This window comes from Petromyzon marinus, assembly GCF_048934315.1.
Source record: "Petromyzon marinus isolate PM22_M1 ecotype Great Lakes invasive population chromosome 76 unlocalized genomic scaffold, UKy_Petmar_22M1.pri1.0 chr76_unloc.2, whole genome shotgun sequence".
Taxonomy (NCBI): Eukaryota; Metazoa; Chordata; class Hyperoartia; order Petromyzontiformes; family Petromyzontidae; genus Petromyzon; species Petromyzon marinus.
The window spans coordinates 327598-345467 of NW_027422619.1; the positions used below are offsets into that span (position 1 = coordinate 327598).

Consider the following 17870-nt stretch of genomic DNA (forward strand, 5'->3'; position numbering starts at 1 on the left):
TACATGGTGAGGGTGTAGTCCTGTAGAGACACACACAGAGACACACACAGCGACACACACACACAGACATAGAGACACACACAGAGACACAGAGACACACACAGAGACACACACACAGAGAGTCGCCTGTCTCTCCAGTACTGCTGGAAGTACATGGTGAGGGTGTAGTTCTGTAGAGACACACACAGAGACACACAGAGACAAAGAGACACACACAGAGACACAGAGAGTCGCCTGTCTCTCCAGTACTGCTGGAAGTACATGGTGGGTGCGTAGTCCTGTAGAGACACACAGAGACACACAGAGACACACAGAGACACACACAGAGAGAGTCGCCTGTCTCTCCAGTACTGCTGGAAGTACATGGTGAGGGTGTAGTCCTGTAGAGACACAGACAGAGACACACAGAGACACTCACAGAGACACACAAACAGAGACACACAGAGACACACACAGAGACACACAGAGACAGAGAGAATCGCCTGTCTCTCCAGTACTGCTGGAAGTACATGGTAAGGGTGTAGTCCTGTAGAGAGATACAGAGACACACACAGAGACACACACAGAGACACACAGAGAGTCGCCTGTCTCTCCAGTACTGCTGGAAGTACATGGTGAGGGTGTAGTCCTGTAGAGAGCTACAGAGACACAGAGAGACACTCACAGAGACACACAGAGAGACACACACACAGAGACACAGAGAGTCGCCTGTCTCTCCAGTACTGCTGGAAGTACATGGTGAGGGTGTAGTCCTGTAGACACACGGAGAGAGAGACACACAGAGACACAGAGACACACACAGAGACACACAGAGACACACACAGAGAGACACACAGAGAGTCGCCTGTCTCTCCAGTACTGCTGGAAGTACATGGTGATTGTGTAGTCCTGTAGAGAGATACAGAGACACAGAGAGACACACAGAGACACAGAGACACACAGAGACATAGAGACACAGAGACACAGAGAGTCGCCTGTCTTTCCAGTACTGCTGGAAGTACATGGTGAGTGTGTAGTCCTGTAGAGAGATACAGAGACACACACAGAGACACACACACACAGAGACATAGAGACACAGAGACACACACAGAGACACTCACACACAGAGACACACACAGAGACACAGAGAGTCGCCTGTCTCTCCAGTACTGCTGGAAGTACATGGTGAGTGTGTAGTCCTGTAGAGACACACACAGAGACACACACAGAGACACAGAGACACACACAGAGACACACATAGAGACACACACACACAGAGAGTCGCCTGTCTCTCCAGTACTGCTGGAAGTACATGGTGAGTGTGTAGTCCTGTAGAGACACACAGAGACACACACATAGACACAGAGACAAACACACAGAGACAGAGAGAGTCGCCTATCTCTCCAGTACTGCTGGAAGTACATGGTGAGTGTGTAGTCCTGTAGAGAGATACAGAGACACAGAGACACACACAGAGACACACACAGAGACACTCACAGAGACACACACAGAGACACACACACACAGAGACACACAGAGACAGAGAGAGTCGCCTGTCTCTCCAGTACTGCTGGAAGTACATGGTGAGTGTGTAGTCCTGTAGAGACACACAGAGACACACACAGAGACACACAGAGACACACACACACAGAGACACACACAGAGACACACACACACAGAGACACAGAGACACAGAGTGTCGCCTGTCTCTCCAGTACTGCTGGAAGTACATGGTGAGTGTGTAGTCCTGTAGAGACACACACACACACAGAGACACAGAGACACACACACACAGAGACACTCACAGAGACACACACAGAGACACACACAGAGACACAGAGTGTCGCCTGTCTCTCCAGTACCGCTGGAAGTACATGGTGAGTGTGTAGTCCTGTAGAGACACAGAGACACACACAGAGACACACACAGAGACACACAGAGAGTCGCCTGTCTCTCCAGTACTGCTGGAAGTACATGGTGAGGGTGTAGTCCTGTAGAGACACACACAGAGACACAGAGACACACACAGAGACACAGAGAGTCGCCTGTCTCTCCAGTATTGCTGGAAGTACATGGTGAGTGTGTAGTCCTGTAGAGAGATACAGAGACACACACAGAGAGAGACACAGAGACACACACACACAGAGACATAGAGACACAGAGACACAGAGAGTCGCCTGTCTCTCCAGTACTGCTGGAAGTACATGGTGAGTGTGTAGTCCTGTAGAGACACACACAGAGACACAGAGACACACACAGAGACACAGAGAGTCGCCTGTCTCTCCAGTACTGCTGGAAGTACATGGTGAGTGTGTAGTTCTGTAGAGACACAGAGACACACACAGAGACACACACAGAGACACACAGAGTCGCTTGTCTCTCCAGTACTGCTGGAAGTACATGGTAAGGGTGTAGTCCTGTAGAGAGATACAGAGACACACACAGAGACACACACAGAGACACACAGAGAGTCGCTTGTCTCTCCAGTACTGCTGGAAGTACATGGTAAGGGTGTAGTCCTGTAGAGAGATACAGAGACACACAGAGACACACACAGAGACACAGAGACACACACAGAGACACACACAGACACACAGAGACACACACAGAGAGACACACAGAGAGTCGCCTGTCTCTCCAGTACTGCTGGAAGTACATGGTGATTGTGTAGTCCTGTAGAGAGATACAGAGACACAGAGAGACACACAGAGACACAGAGACAAACAGAGACATAGAGACACAGAGACACATAGAGTCGCCTGTCTTTCCAGTACTGCTGGAAGTACATGGTGAGTGTGTAGTCCTGTAGAGAGATACAGAGACACACACAGAGACACACACACACAGAGACATAGAGACACAGAGACACACACAGAGACACACACACACAGAGACACACACAGAGACACAGAGAGTCGCCTGTCTCTCCAGTACTGCTGGAAGTACATGGTGAGTGTGTAGTCCTGTAGAGACACACACAGAGACACACACAGAGACACAGAGACAAACACACAGAGACAGAGAGAGTCGCCTGTCTCTCCAGTACTGCTGGAAGTACATGGTAAGGGTGTAGTCCTGTAGACACACACACGGAGAGACAGAGAGACACACAGAGACACAGAGACACACACAGAGAGACACACAGAGACAGAGAGAGTCGCCTGTCTCTCCAGTACTGCTGGAAGTACATGGTGAGTGTGTAGTCCTGTAGAGAGATACAGAGACACAGAGACACACACAGAGACACACACAGAGACACTCACAGAGACACACACAGAGACACACACAGAGAGACACACAGAGACAGAGAGAGTCGCCTGTCTCTCCAGTACTGCTGGAAGTACATGGTGAGTGTGTAGTCCTGTAGAGACACACAGAGACACACACAGAGACACACAGAGACACACACACACAGAGACACACACAGAGACACAGAGAGTCGCCTGTCTCTCCAGTACTGCTGGAAGTACATGGTGAGTGTGTAATCCTGTAGAGACACAGAGACACACACAGAGACACTCACAGAGCCACACAGAGACACACACAGAGACACACAGAGACACACACAGAGACGCACACACAGAGAGACACACAGAGACACAGAGAGTCGCCTGTCTCTCCAGTACTGCTGGAAGTACATGGTGAGTGTGTAGTCCTGTAGAGACACAGAGACACACAGAGACACTCACAGACACACATAGACACACAGAGACACACACAGAGACACACATACAGAGACATAGAGACACAGAGAGTCGCCTGTCTCTCCAGTACTGCTGGAAGTACATGATGAGTATGTAGTCCTGTAGAGACACACAGACACACACAAAGAGACACACACAGAGCCACACACAGAGACACACACACAGAGACACACAGAGATAGAGAGAGTCGCCTGTCTCTCCAGTACTGCTGGAAGTGCATGGTAAGTGTATAGTCCTGTAGAGACACACACAGAGACACACACAGAGACACACACAGAGACACAGAGACACACACAGAGACACACACAGAGACACACACACAGAGACACAGAGACACACACAGAGACACAGAGACACACACAGAGACACACAAACAGAGACACACACAGAGACACAGAGACACACACAGAGACACACACAGAGACACACACAGAGACACAGAGACACACACAGAGACACACACAGAGACACACACACAGAGACACAGAGACACAGAGTGTCGCCTGTCTCTCCAGTACTGCTGGAAGTACATGGTAAGTGTGTAGTCCTGTAGAGACACAGAGACACACACAGAGACACAGAGACACACACAGAGACACACAAAGACAGAGAGAGTCGCCTGTCTCTCCAGTACTGCTGGAAGTACATGGTGAGTGTGTAGTCCTGTAGACACACACAGAGACACACAGAGACACACAGAGACACACACAGAGACACACAGAGACACACACACGGACACAGAGACACACAGAGAGAGTCGCCTGTCTATCCAGTACTGCTGGAAGTACATGGTGAGTGTGTAGTCCTGTAGAGACACACACAGAGACACACAGAGACACACACACACAGAGACACACACAGAGACACACACACACGCAGAGACACAGAGACACAGAGTGTCGCCTGTCTCTCCAGTACTGCTGGAAGTACATGGTGAGTGTGTAGTCCTGTAGAGACACACACACACACAGAGACACTCACAGAGACACACACAGAGACACACACAGAGACACAGAGAGTCGCCTGTCTCTCCAGTACTGCTGGAAGTACATGGTGAGTGTGTAGTCCTGTAGAGACACAGAGACACACACAGAGACACTCACAGAGCCACACAGAGACACAAACAGAGACACACAGAGACACACACAGAGACACACACACAGAGAGACACACAGAGACACAGAGAGTCGCCTGTCTCTCCAGTACTGCTGGAAGTACATGGTGAGTGTGTAGTCCTGTAGAGACACAGAGACACACAGAGACACTCACAGACACACATAGAGACACACACAGAGACACACACACAGAGACACACATAGAGACACACACACACAGAGAGTCGCCTGTCTCTCCAGTACTGCTGGAAGTACATGGTGAGTGTGTAGTCCTGTAGAGACACACAGAGACACACACATAGACACAGAGACAAACACACAGAGACAGAGAGAGTCGCCTGTCTCTCCAGTACTGCTGGAAGTACATGGTAAGGGTGTAGTCCTGTAGACACACACACAGAGAGACAGAGAGACACACAGAGACACAGAGACACACACAGAGAGACACACAGAGACAGAGAGAGTCGCCTGTCTCTCCAGTACTGCTGGAAGTACATGGTGAGTGTGTAGTCCTGTAGAGAGATACAGAGACACAGAGACACACACAGAGACACACACAGAGACACTCACAGAGACACACACAGAGACACACACACACAGAGACACACAGAGACAGAGAGAGTCGCCTGTCTCTCCAGTACTGCTGGAAGTACATGGTGAGTGTGTAGTCCTGTAGAGACACACAGAGACACACACAGAGACACACAGAGACACACACACACAGAGACACACACAGAGACACACACACACACAGAGACACAGAGACACAGAGTGTCGCCTGTCTCTCCAGTACTGCTGGAAGTACATGGTGAGTGTGTAGTCCTGTATAGACACACACACACATAGAGACACAGAGACACACACACACAGAGACACTCACAGAGACACACACAGAGACACACACAGAGACACAGAGTGTCGCCTGTCTCTCCAGTACCGCTGGAAGTACATGGTGAGTGTGTAGTCCTGTAGAGACACAGAGACACACACAGAGACACACACAGAGACACACAGAGAGTCGCCTGTCTCTCCAGTACTGCTGGAAGTACATGGTGAGGGTGTAGTCCTGTAGAGACACACACAGAGACACAGAGACACACACAGAGACACAGAGAGTCGCCTGTCTCTCCAGTACTGCTGGAAGTACATGGTGAGTGTGTAGTCCTGTAGAGAGATACAGAGACACACACAGAGAGAGAGACACAGAGACACACACACACAGAGACATAGAGACACAGAGACACAGAGAGTCGCCTGTCTCTCCAGTACTGCTGGAAGTACATGGTGAGTGTGTAGTCCTGTAGAGACACACACAGAGACACAGAGACACACACAGAGACACAGAGAGTCGCCTGTCTCTCCAGTACTGCTGGAAGTACATGGTGAGTGTGTAGTCCTGTAGAGACACAGAGACACACACAGAGACACACACAGAGACACACAGAGAGTCGCTTGTCTCTCCAGTACTGCTGGAAGTACATGGTAAGGGTGTAGTCCTGTAGAGAGATACAGAGACACACACAGAGACACAGACAGAGACACACAGAGAGTCGCTTGTCTCTCCAGTACTGCTGGAAGTACATGGTAAGGGTGTACTCCTGTAGAGAGATACAGAGACACACAGAGACACACACAGAGACACAGAGACACACACAGAGACACACACAAACACACAGAGACACACACAGAGAGACACACAGAGAGTCGCCTGTCTCTCCAGTACTGCTGGAAGTACATGGTGATTGTGTAGTCCTGTAGAGAGATACAGAGACACAGAGAGACACACAGAGACACAGAGACACACAGAGACATAGAGACACAGAGACACAGAGAGTCGCCTGTCTTTCCAGTACTGCTGGAAGTACATGGTGAGTGTGTAGTCCTGTAGAGAGATACAGAGACACACACAGAGACACACACACACAGAGACATAGAGACACAGAGACACACACAGAGACACACACACACAGAGACACACACAGAGACACAGAGAGTCGCCTGTCTCTCCAGTACTGCTGGAAGTACATGGTGAGTGTGTAGTCCTGTAGACACACACAGAGACACACAGAGACACACACAGAGACACACAGAGACACACACACGGACACAGAGACACACAGAGAGAGTCGCCTGTCTATCCAGTACTGCTGGAAGTACATGGTGAGTGTGTAGTCCTGTAGAGACACACACAGAGACACACAGAGACATACACACACAGAGACACACACACACAGAGACACTCACAGAGACACACACAGAGACACACACAGAGACACAGAGTGTCGCCTGTCTCTCCAGTACCGCTGGAAGTACATGGTGAGTGTGTAGTCCTATAGAGACACAGAGACACACACAGAGACACACACAGAGACACACAGAGAGTCGCCTGTCTCTCCAGTACTGCTGGAAGTACATGGTGAGGGTGTAGTCCTGTAGAGACACACACAGAGACACAGAGACACACACAGAGACACAGAGAGTCGCCTGTCTCTCCAGTACTGCTGGAAGTACATGGTGAGTGTGTAGTCCTGTAGAGACACAGAGACACACACAGAGACACAGACAGAGACACACAGAGAGTCGCTTGTCTCTCCAGTACTGCTGGAAGTACATGGTAAGGGTGTACTCCTGTAGAGAGATACAGAGACACACAGAGACACACACAGAGACACAGAGACACACACAGAGACACACACAAACACACAGAGACACACACAGAGAGACACACAGAGAGTCGCCTGTCTCTCCAGTACTGCTGGAAGTACATGGTGATTGTGTAGTCCTGTAGAGAGATACAGAGACACAGAGAGACACACAGAGACACAGAGACACACAGAGACATAGAGACACAGAGACACAGAGAGTCGCCTGTCTTTCCAGTACTGCTGGAAGTACATGGTGAGTGTGTAGTCCTGTAGAGAGATACAGAGACACACACAGAGACACACACACACAGAGACATAGAGACACAGAGACACACACAGAGACACACACACACAGAGACACACACAGAGACACAGAGAGTCGCCTGTCTCTCCAGTACTGCTGGAAGTACATGGTGAGTGTGTAGTCCTGTAGACACACACAGAGACACACAGAGACACACAGAGACACACACAGAGACACACAGAGACACACACACGGACACAGAGACACACAGAGAGAGTCGCCTGTCTATCCAGTACTGCTGGAAGTACATGGTGAGTGTGTAGTCCTGTAGAGACACACACAGAGACACACAGAGACACACACACACAGAGACACACACAGAGACACACACACACGCAGAGACACAGAGTGTCGCCTGTCTCTCCAGTACTGCTGGAAGTACATGGTGAGTGTGTAGTCCTGTAGAGACACACACACACACACAGAGACACTCACAGAGACACACACAGAGACACACACAGAGACACAGAGAGTCGCCTATCTCTCCAGTACTGCTGGAAGTACATGGTGAGTGTGTAGTCCTGTAGAGACACAGAGACACACACAGAGACACTCACAGAGCCACACAGAGACACAAACAGAGACACACAGAGACACACACAGAGACACACACACAGAGAGACACACAGAGACACAGAGAGTCGCCTGTCTCTCCAGTACTGCTGGAAGTACATGGTGAGTGTGTAGTCCTGTAGAGACACAGAGACACACAGAGACACTCACAGACACACATAGACACACAGAGACACACACAGAGACACACACACAGAGACACACATAGAGACACACACACACACAGAGTCGCCTGTCTCTCCAGTACTGCTGGAAGTACATGGTGAGTGTGTAGTCCTGTAGAGACACACAGAGACACACACATAGACACAGAGACAAACACACAGAGACAGAGAGAGTCGCCTGTCTCTCCAGTACTGCTGGAAGTAAATGGTAAGGGTGTAGTCCTGTAGACACACACACAGAGAGACAGAGAGACACACAGAGACACAGAGACACACACAGAGAGACACACAGAGACAGAGAGAGTCGCCTGTCTCTCCAGTACTGCTGGAAGTACATGGTGAGTGTGTAGTCCTGTAGAGAGATACAGAGACACAGAGACACACACAGAGACACACACAGAGACACTCACAGAGACACACACAGAGACACACACACACAGAGACACACAGAGACAGAGAGAGTCGCCTGTCTCTCCAGTACTGCTGGAAGTACATGGTGAGTGTGTAGTCCTGTAGAGACACACAGAGACACACACAGAGACACACAGAGACACACACACACAGAGACACACACAGAGACACACACACACACAGAGACACAGAGACACAGAGTGTCGCCTGTCTCTCCAGTACTGCTGGAAGTACATGGTGAGTGTGTAGTCCTGTAGAGACACACACACACACACAGACACAGAGACACACACACACAGAGACACTCACAGAGACACACACAGAGACACACACAGAGACACAGAGTGTCGCCTGTCTCTCCAGTACCGCTGGAAGTACATGGTGAGTGTGTAGTCCTGTAGAGACACAGAGACACACACAGAGACACACACAGAGACACACAGAGAGTCTCCTGTCTCTCCAGTACTGCTGGAAGTACATGGTGAGGGTGTAGTCCTGTAGAGACACACACAGAGACACAGAGACACACACAGAGACACAGAGAGTCGCCTGTCTCTCCAGTACTGCTGGAAGTACATGGTGAGTGTGTAGTCCTGTAGAGAGATACAGAGACACACACAGAGAGAGAGACACAGAGACACACACACACAGAGACATAGAGACACAGAGACACAGAGAGTCGCCTGTCTCTCCAGTACTGCTGGAAGTACATGGTGAGTGTGTAGTCCTGTAGAGACACACACAGAGACACAGAGACACACACAGAGACACAGAGAGTCGCCTGTCTCTCCAGTACTGCTGGAAGTACATGGTGAGTGTGTAGTCCTGTAGAGACACAGAGACACACACAGAGACACACACAGAGACACACAGAGAGTCGCTTGTCTCTCCAGCACTGCTGGAAGTACATGGTAAGGGTGTACTCCTGTAGAGATATACAGAGACACACAGAGACACACACAGAGACACAGAGACACACACAGAGACACACACAAACACACAGAGACACACACAGAGAGACACACAGAGAGTCGCCTGTCTCTCCAGTACTGCTGGAAGTACATGGTGATTGTGTAGTCCTGTAGAGAGATACAGAGACACAGAGAGACACACAGAGACACAGAGACAAACAGAGACATAGAGACACAGAGACACAGAGAGTCGCCTGTCTTTCCAGTACTGCTGGAAGTACATGGTGAGTGTGTAGTCCTGTAGAGAGATACAGAGACACACACAGAGACACACACACACAGAGACATAGAGACACAGAGACACACACAGAGACACACACACACAGAGACACACACAGAGACACAGAGAGTCGCCTGTCTCTCCAGTACTGCTGGAAGTACATGGTGAGTGTGTAGTCCTGTAGAGACACACAGAGACACACACAGAGACACAGAGACAAACACACAGAGACAGAGAGAGTCGCCTGTCTCTCCAGTACTGCTGGAAGTACATGGTAAGGGTGTAGTCCTGTAGACACACACACAGAGAGACAGAGAGACACACAGAGACACAGAGACACACACAGAGAGACACACAGAGACAGAGAGAGTCGCCTGTCTCTCCAGTACTGCTGGAAGTACATGGTGAGTGTGTAGTCCTGTAGAGAGATACAGAGACACAGAGACACACACAGAGACACTCACAGAGACACACACAGAGACACACACACAGAGACACACAGAGACAGAGAGAGTCGCCTGTCTCTCCAGTACTGCTGGAAGTACATGGTGAGTGTGTAGTCCTGTACAGACACACAGAGACACACACAGAGACACACAGAGACACACACACACAGAGACACACACAGAGACACACACACACAGAGACACAGAGACACAGAGTGTCGCCTGTCTCTCCAGTACTGCTGGAAGTACATGGTGAGTGTGTAGTCCTGTAGAGACACACACACACACAGAGACACAGAGACACACACACAGAGACACTCACAGAGACACACACAGAGACACACACAGAGACACAGAGAGTCGCCTGTCTCTCCAGTACTGCTGGAAGTACATGGTGTGTGTGTAGTCCTGTAGAGACACAGAGACACACAAAGAGACACTCACAGAGCCACACAGAGACACACACAGAGACACACAGAGACACACACAGAGACGCACACACAGAGAGACACACAGGGACACAGAGAGTCGCCTGTCTCTCCAGTACTGCTGGAAGTACATGGTGAGTGTGTAGTCCTGTAGAGACACAGAGACACACAGAGACACTCACAGACACACATAGACACACAGAGACACACACAGAGACACACACACAGAGACATAGAGACACAGAGAGTCGCCTGTCTCTCCAGTACTGCTGGAAGTACATGATGAGTATGTAGTCCTGTAGAGACACACAGACACACACAAAGAGACACACACAGAGCCACACACAGAGACACACACACAGAGACACACAGAGATAGAGAGAGTCGCCTGTCTCTCCAGTACTGCTGGAAGTGCATGGTAAGTGTATAGTCCTGTAGAGACACACACAGAGACACACACAGAGACACACACAGAGACACAGAGACACACACAGAGACACACACAGAGACACACACACAGAGACACAGAGACACACACAGAGACACACACAGAGACACACAAACAGAGACACACACAGAGACACAGAGACACACACAGAGACACACACAGAGACACACACAGAGACACAGAGACACACACAGAGACACACACAGAGACACACACACAGAGACACAGAGACACAGAGTGTCGCCTGTCTCTCCAGTACTGCTGGAAGTACATCGTAAGTGTGTAGTCCTGTAGAGACACAGAGACACACACAGAGACACAGAGACACACACATAGACACAGAGACACACAGAGACACACAAACAGAGACACACAAAGACAGAGAGAGTCGCCTGTCTCTCCAGTACTGCTGGAAGTACATGGTGAGTGTGTAGTCCTGTAGACACACACAGAGACACACAGAGACACACAGAGACACACACAGAGACACACAGAGACACACACACAGACACAGAGACACACAGAGAGAGTCGCCTGTCTATCCAGTACTGCTGGAAGTACATGGTGAGTGTGTAGTCCTGTAGAGACACACACAGAGACACACAGAGACACACACACACAGAGACACACACAGAGACACACACACAGAGACACAGAGACACAGAGTGTCGCCTGTCTCTCCAGTACTGCTGGAAGTACATGGTGAGTGTGTAGTCCTGTAGAGACACACACACACAGAGACACAGAGACACACACACACAGAGACACTCACAGAGACACACACAGAGACACACACAGAGACACAGAGAGTCGCCTGTCTCTCCAGTACTGCTGGAAGTACATGGTGAGTGTGTAGTCCTGTAGAGACACAGAGACACACACAGAGACACTCACAGAGCCACACAGAGACACACACAGAGACACACAGAGACACACACAGAGACACACACACAGAGAGACACACAGAGACACAGAGAGTCGCCTGTCTCTCCAGTACTGCTGGAAGTACATGGTGAGTGTGTAGTCCTGTAGAGACACAGAGACACACAGAGACACTCACAGACACACATAGACACACAGAGACACACACAGAGACACACACACAGAGACACACACACAGAGACATAGAGACACAGAGAGTCGCCTGTCTCTCCAGTACTGCTGGAAGGACATGGTGAGTATGTAGTCCTGTAGAGACACACAGACACACACACAGAGACACACACAGAGCCTCACACAGAGACACACACACAGAGACACACAGAGACAGAGAGAGTCGCCTGTCTCTCCAGTACTGCTGGAAGTACATGGTAAGTGTATAGTCCTGTAGAGACACACACAGAGACACACACAGAGACACACACAGAGACACAGAGACACACACAGAGACACACACAGAGACACACACACAGAGACACAGAGACACAGAGTGTCGCCTGTCTCTCCAGTACTGCTGGAAGTACATGGTAAGTGTGTAGTCCTGTAGAGACACAGAGACACACACAGAGACACACACAGAGACACAGAGACACACGCAGCGACACACAAACAGAGACACACAAAGACAGAGAGAGTCGCCTGTCTCTCCAGTACTGCTGGAAGTACATGGTGAGTGTGTAGTCCTGTAGAGACACAGAGACACGCACAGAGACACACAGAGACACACAGAGACAGAGAGAGTCGGCTGTCTCTCCAGTACTGCTGGAAGTACATGGTAAGTGTGTAGTCCTATAGAGACACAGAGACACACACAGAGACACTCACAGAGCCACACAGAGACACACACAGAGACACACAGAGACACACACAGAGACGCACACACAGAGAGACACACAGAGACACAGAGAGAGTCGCCTGTCTCTCCAGTACTGCTGGAAGTACATGGTGAGTGTGTAGTCCTGTAGAGACACACAGAGAGAGACACACACACAGAGACACAGAGACAACCACACAGAGACAGAGAGAGTCGCCAGTCTCTCCAGTACTGCTGGAAGTACATGGTGAGTGTGTAGTCCTGTAGAGACACACACACAGAGACACACACAGACACACACAGAGAGACAGAAACATAGAGACACAGAGACACAGAGAGTCGCCTGTCTCTCCAGTACTGCTGGAAGTACATGGTAAGTGTGTAGTCCTGTAGAGACACAGAGACACACACAGAGACACAGAGACACACACAGAGACACCGAGACACACAGAGACACACAAACAGAGACACACAAAGACAGAGAGAGTCGCCTGTCTCTCCAGTACTGCTGGAAGTACATGGTGAGTATGTAGTCCTGTAGAGACACACAGACACACACACAGAGACACACACAGAGCCACACACAGAGACACACACACAGAGACACACAGAGACACAGAGAGTCGCCTGTCTCTCCAGTACTGCTGGAAGTACATGGTAAGTGTGTAGTCCTGTATATACACTCACAGAGACACACACTGAGACACACACAGAGACACAGAGACACACACAGAGACACACACAGAGACACACACACAGAGACACAGAGACACAGAGTGTCGCCTGTCTCTCCAGGACTGCTGGAAGTACATGGTAAGTGTGTAGTCCTTTAGAGACACAGAGACACACACAGAGACACAGAGACACACACAGAGACACACACAGAGACACACAAACAGAGACACACAAAGACAGAGAGAGTCGCCTGTCTCTCCAGTACTGCTGGAAGTACATGGTGAGTGTGTAGTCCTGTAGAGACACACACACAGAGACACACACAACCACACACAGAGAGACAGAGACATAGAGACACAGAGACACAGAGAGTCGCCTATCTCTCCAGTACTGCTGGAAGTACATGGTGAGTGTGTAGTCCTGTAGAGACACACAGACACACACAGAGACACTCACTGAGCCACACAGAGACACACACAGAGACACACAGAGACACACACAGAGACACACACACAGAGAGACACACAGAGACACAGAGAGTCGCCTGTCTCTCCAGTACTGCTGGAAATACATGGTGAGTGTGTAGTCCTGTAGAGAGATACAGAGACACACACAGAGACACTCACGAGACACACAGAGACACACAGAGACACTCACATACACACATAGACACTCACAGAGCCACACAGAGACACACCAATATACACAGAGACACACACAGAGAGACACACAGAGACACTAGACACACACAGACACACACAGAGACACAGAGACACACAGAGACACACACAGAGAGACACACAGAGACACACAGAGACACACAGAGACACACAAAGAGAGTCGCCTGTCTCTCCAGTACTGCTGGAAGTACATGGTGATTGTGTAGTCCTGTAGAGACACACAGAGAGAGACACACAGAGACACAGAGACACACACAGAGACACACACAGAGACACAGAGACAACCACACAGAGACAGAGAGAGTCGCCTGTCTCTCCAGTACTGCTGGAAGTACATGGTAAGTGTGTAGTCCTGTAGAGACACACACACAGAGACACACACAGACACACACAGAGAGACAGAGACATAGAGACACAGAGACACAGAGAGTCGCCTGTCTCTCCAGTACTGCTGGAAGTACATGGTGAGTGTGTAGTTCTGTAGAGACACAGAGACACACAGAGACACACACAGAGACACACAGAGACACTCACAGACACACAGAGACACACAGAGACACACACAGAGACACACACACAGAGACACACACACAGAGACATAGAGACACAGAGAGTCGCCTTTCTCTCCAGTACTGCTGGAAGTACATGGTGAGTATGTAGTCCTGTAGAGACACACAGACACACACACAGAGACACACACAGAGCCACACACAGAGACACACACACAGAGACACACAGAGACACAGAGAGTCGCCTGTCTCTCCAGTACTGCTGGAAGTACATGGTAAGTGTGTTGTCCTGTAGAGACACACACAGAGACACACACAGAGACACACACAGAGACACAGAGACACACACAGAGACACACACAGAGACACACACACAGAGACACAGAGACACAGAGTGTCGCCTGTCTCTCCAGTACTGCTGGAAGTACATGGTAAGTGTGTAGTCCTGTAGAGACACAGAGACACACACAGAGACACAGAGACACAGAGACACACACAGAGACACAAAAACAAAGACACACAAATACAGAGAGAGTCGCCTGTCTCTCCAGTATTGCTGGAAGTACATGGTGAGTGTGTAGTCCTGTAGACACACACAGAGACACACAGAGACACACAGAGACACACACGGAGACACACAGAGACACACACAGACACACAGACACAGAGACACACAGAGAGAGTCGCCTGTCTATCCAGTACTGCTGGAAATACATGGTGAGTGTGTAGTCCTGTAGAGACACACACACAGAGACACACACAGACACACACACAGAGAGACAGAGACATAGAGACACAGAGACACAGAGAGTCGCGTACCTCTCCAGTACTGCTGGAAGTACATGGTGAGTGTGTAGTTCTGTAGAGACACAGAGACACACAGAGACACACACAGAGACACACAGAGACACTCACAGACACACAGAGACACACAGAGACACACACAGAGACACACACACAGAGACACACACACAGAGACATAGAGACACAGAGAGTCGCCTGTCTCTCCAGTACTGCTGGAAGTACATGGTGAGTGTGTAGTCCTGTAGAGACACACATAGAGACACACAGAGACACTCACAGAGACACAGAGACACACACACAGAGACACACAGAAACACACAGAGACACACAGACACACACAGAGACACACACACAGAGTCCCACAGAGACACACAGAGACACAGAGAGTCGCCTGTCTCTCCAGTACTGCTGGAAGTACATGGTAAGTGTGTAGTCCTGTAGAGAGATACAGAGACACACACAGAGACACAGAGACACACACAGAGACACAGAGACACACACAGAGACACAGACACACACAGAGACACAGAGACACACAGAGACACAGGGACACACACAGAGACACACACAGACATACACACAGAGACACACACACAGAGACACAGAGACACACAGAGAGACACACACAGAGACACACAGAGACACACACAGAGACACACAGAGACACACACAGAGACACAGAGACACACACAGAGACACACACAGAGACACACAGACACACACAGAGACACAGAGACACACACAGAGACACACACAGAGACACACACACAGAGACACAGAGACACACACACAGAGACACACAGAGACACACACAGAGACACAGAGACACAGAGACACACACACAGAGACACACAGAGACACACACAGAGACACACACAGAGACACACAGACACACAGAGAGACACAGAAACACACACAGAGACACACACAGAGACACACACACACACAGATACACACACAGAGACACACACAGAGACACACAGAGACACACAGTCACAGAGAGACACACAGAGACACAGAGACACACACAGAGACACACAGAGAGACACACACAGACACACACACAGAGACACATAGAGAGAGAGAGACAGAGACACACAGAGATACACAGAGAGACACGCACAGACACACACACAGAGACACACAGAGACACACAGACACACAGAGAGACACACACAGAGAGACACACAGCGACACACACAGAGACACACACAGATACACATAGATACACACAGACACACACAGAGACACGCACAGAGAGACACACAGAGAGTGTCGCCTGTCTCTCCAGTACTGCTGGAAGTACATGGTAAGTGTGTAGTCCTGTAGAGACACACAGAGACACACACAGAGACACTCACAGAGACACACAGACAGAGACACACACAGATACACACAGAGACACACACAGAGACACACAGAGACACAGAGACACACAGAGACACACACAGAGACACACACAGAGACACACAGAGAGACACACAGAGACACACACAGAGAGAGACAGAGAGACAGAGACACACACAGAGACACAGAGAGACACACACAGATACACACACACAGACACACAGACACACAGAGCTACACAGACACACACAGACACACACAGAGACACACACAGAGACACACAGACACACAGACACACAGAGACTCACACAGACATACACAGAGACACAAAGACACACACAGACACACAGAGACACACAGACACAGAGACACACACATAGAAACAAAGAGAGACACACATAGACACACACAGAGACACACAGAGACACAGAGACACACAGAGACACAGAGAGAGACACACAGTGACACAGAGACACAGAGACACACACAGAGACACAGAGACACACAGAGACACAGAAACACGCAGAGACACAGAGACACACAGAGACACAAAGACACACAGAGACACAGAGAGAGACACACGGAGACACAGAGACACACAGAGGGAGACACAGAGACACACAAAGACACACACAGACACACACACAGACACACAGAGACACACATAGAGACACACAGACACAGAGACACACAC

At 49.9% G+C, this 17870-nt stretch overlaps 1 protein-coding gene across 1 annotated transcript in view; it reads right to left on the reverse strand.

Annotated features, from left to right (window-relative positions):
* The window catches only part of LOC116958332 (gamma-aminobutyric acid receptor subunit beta-3-like), a 98149-nt gene that overhangs the window by 66314 nt on the left and 13965 nt on the right, over positions 1 to 17870 (reverse strand). The gene's annotated exons all lie outside the window — the stretch shown is intronic.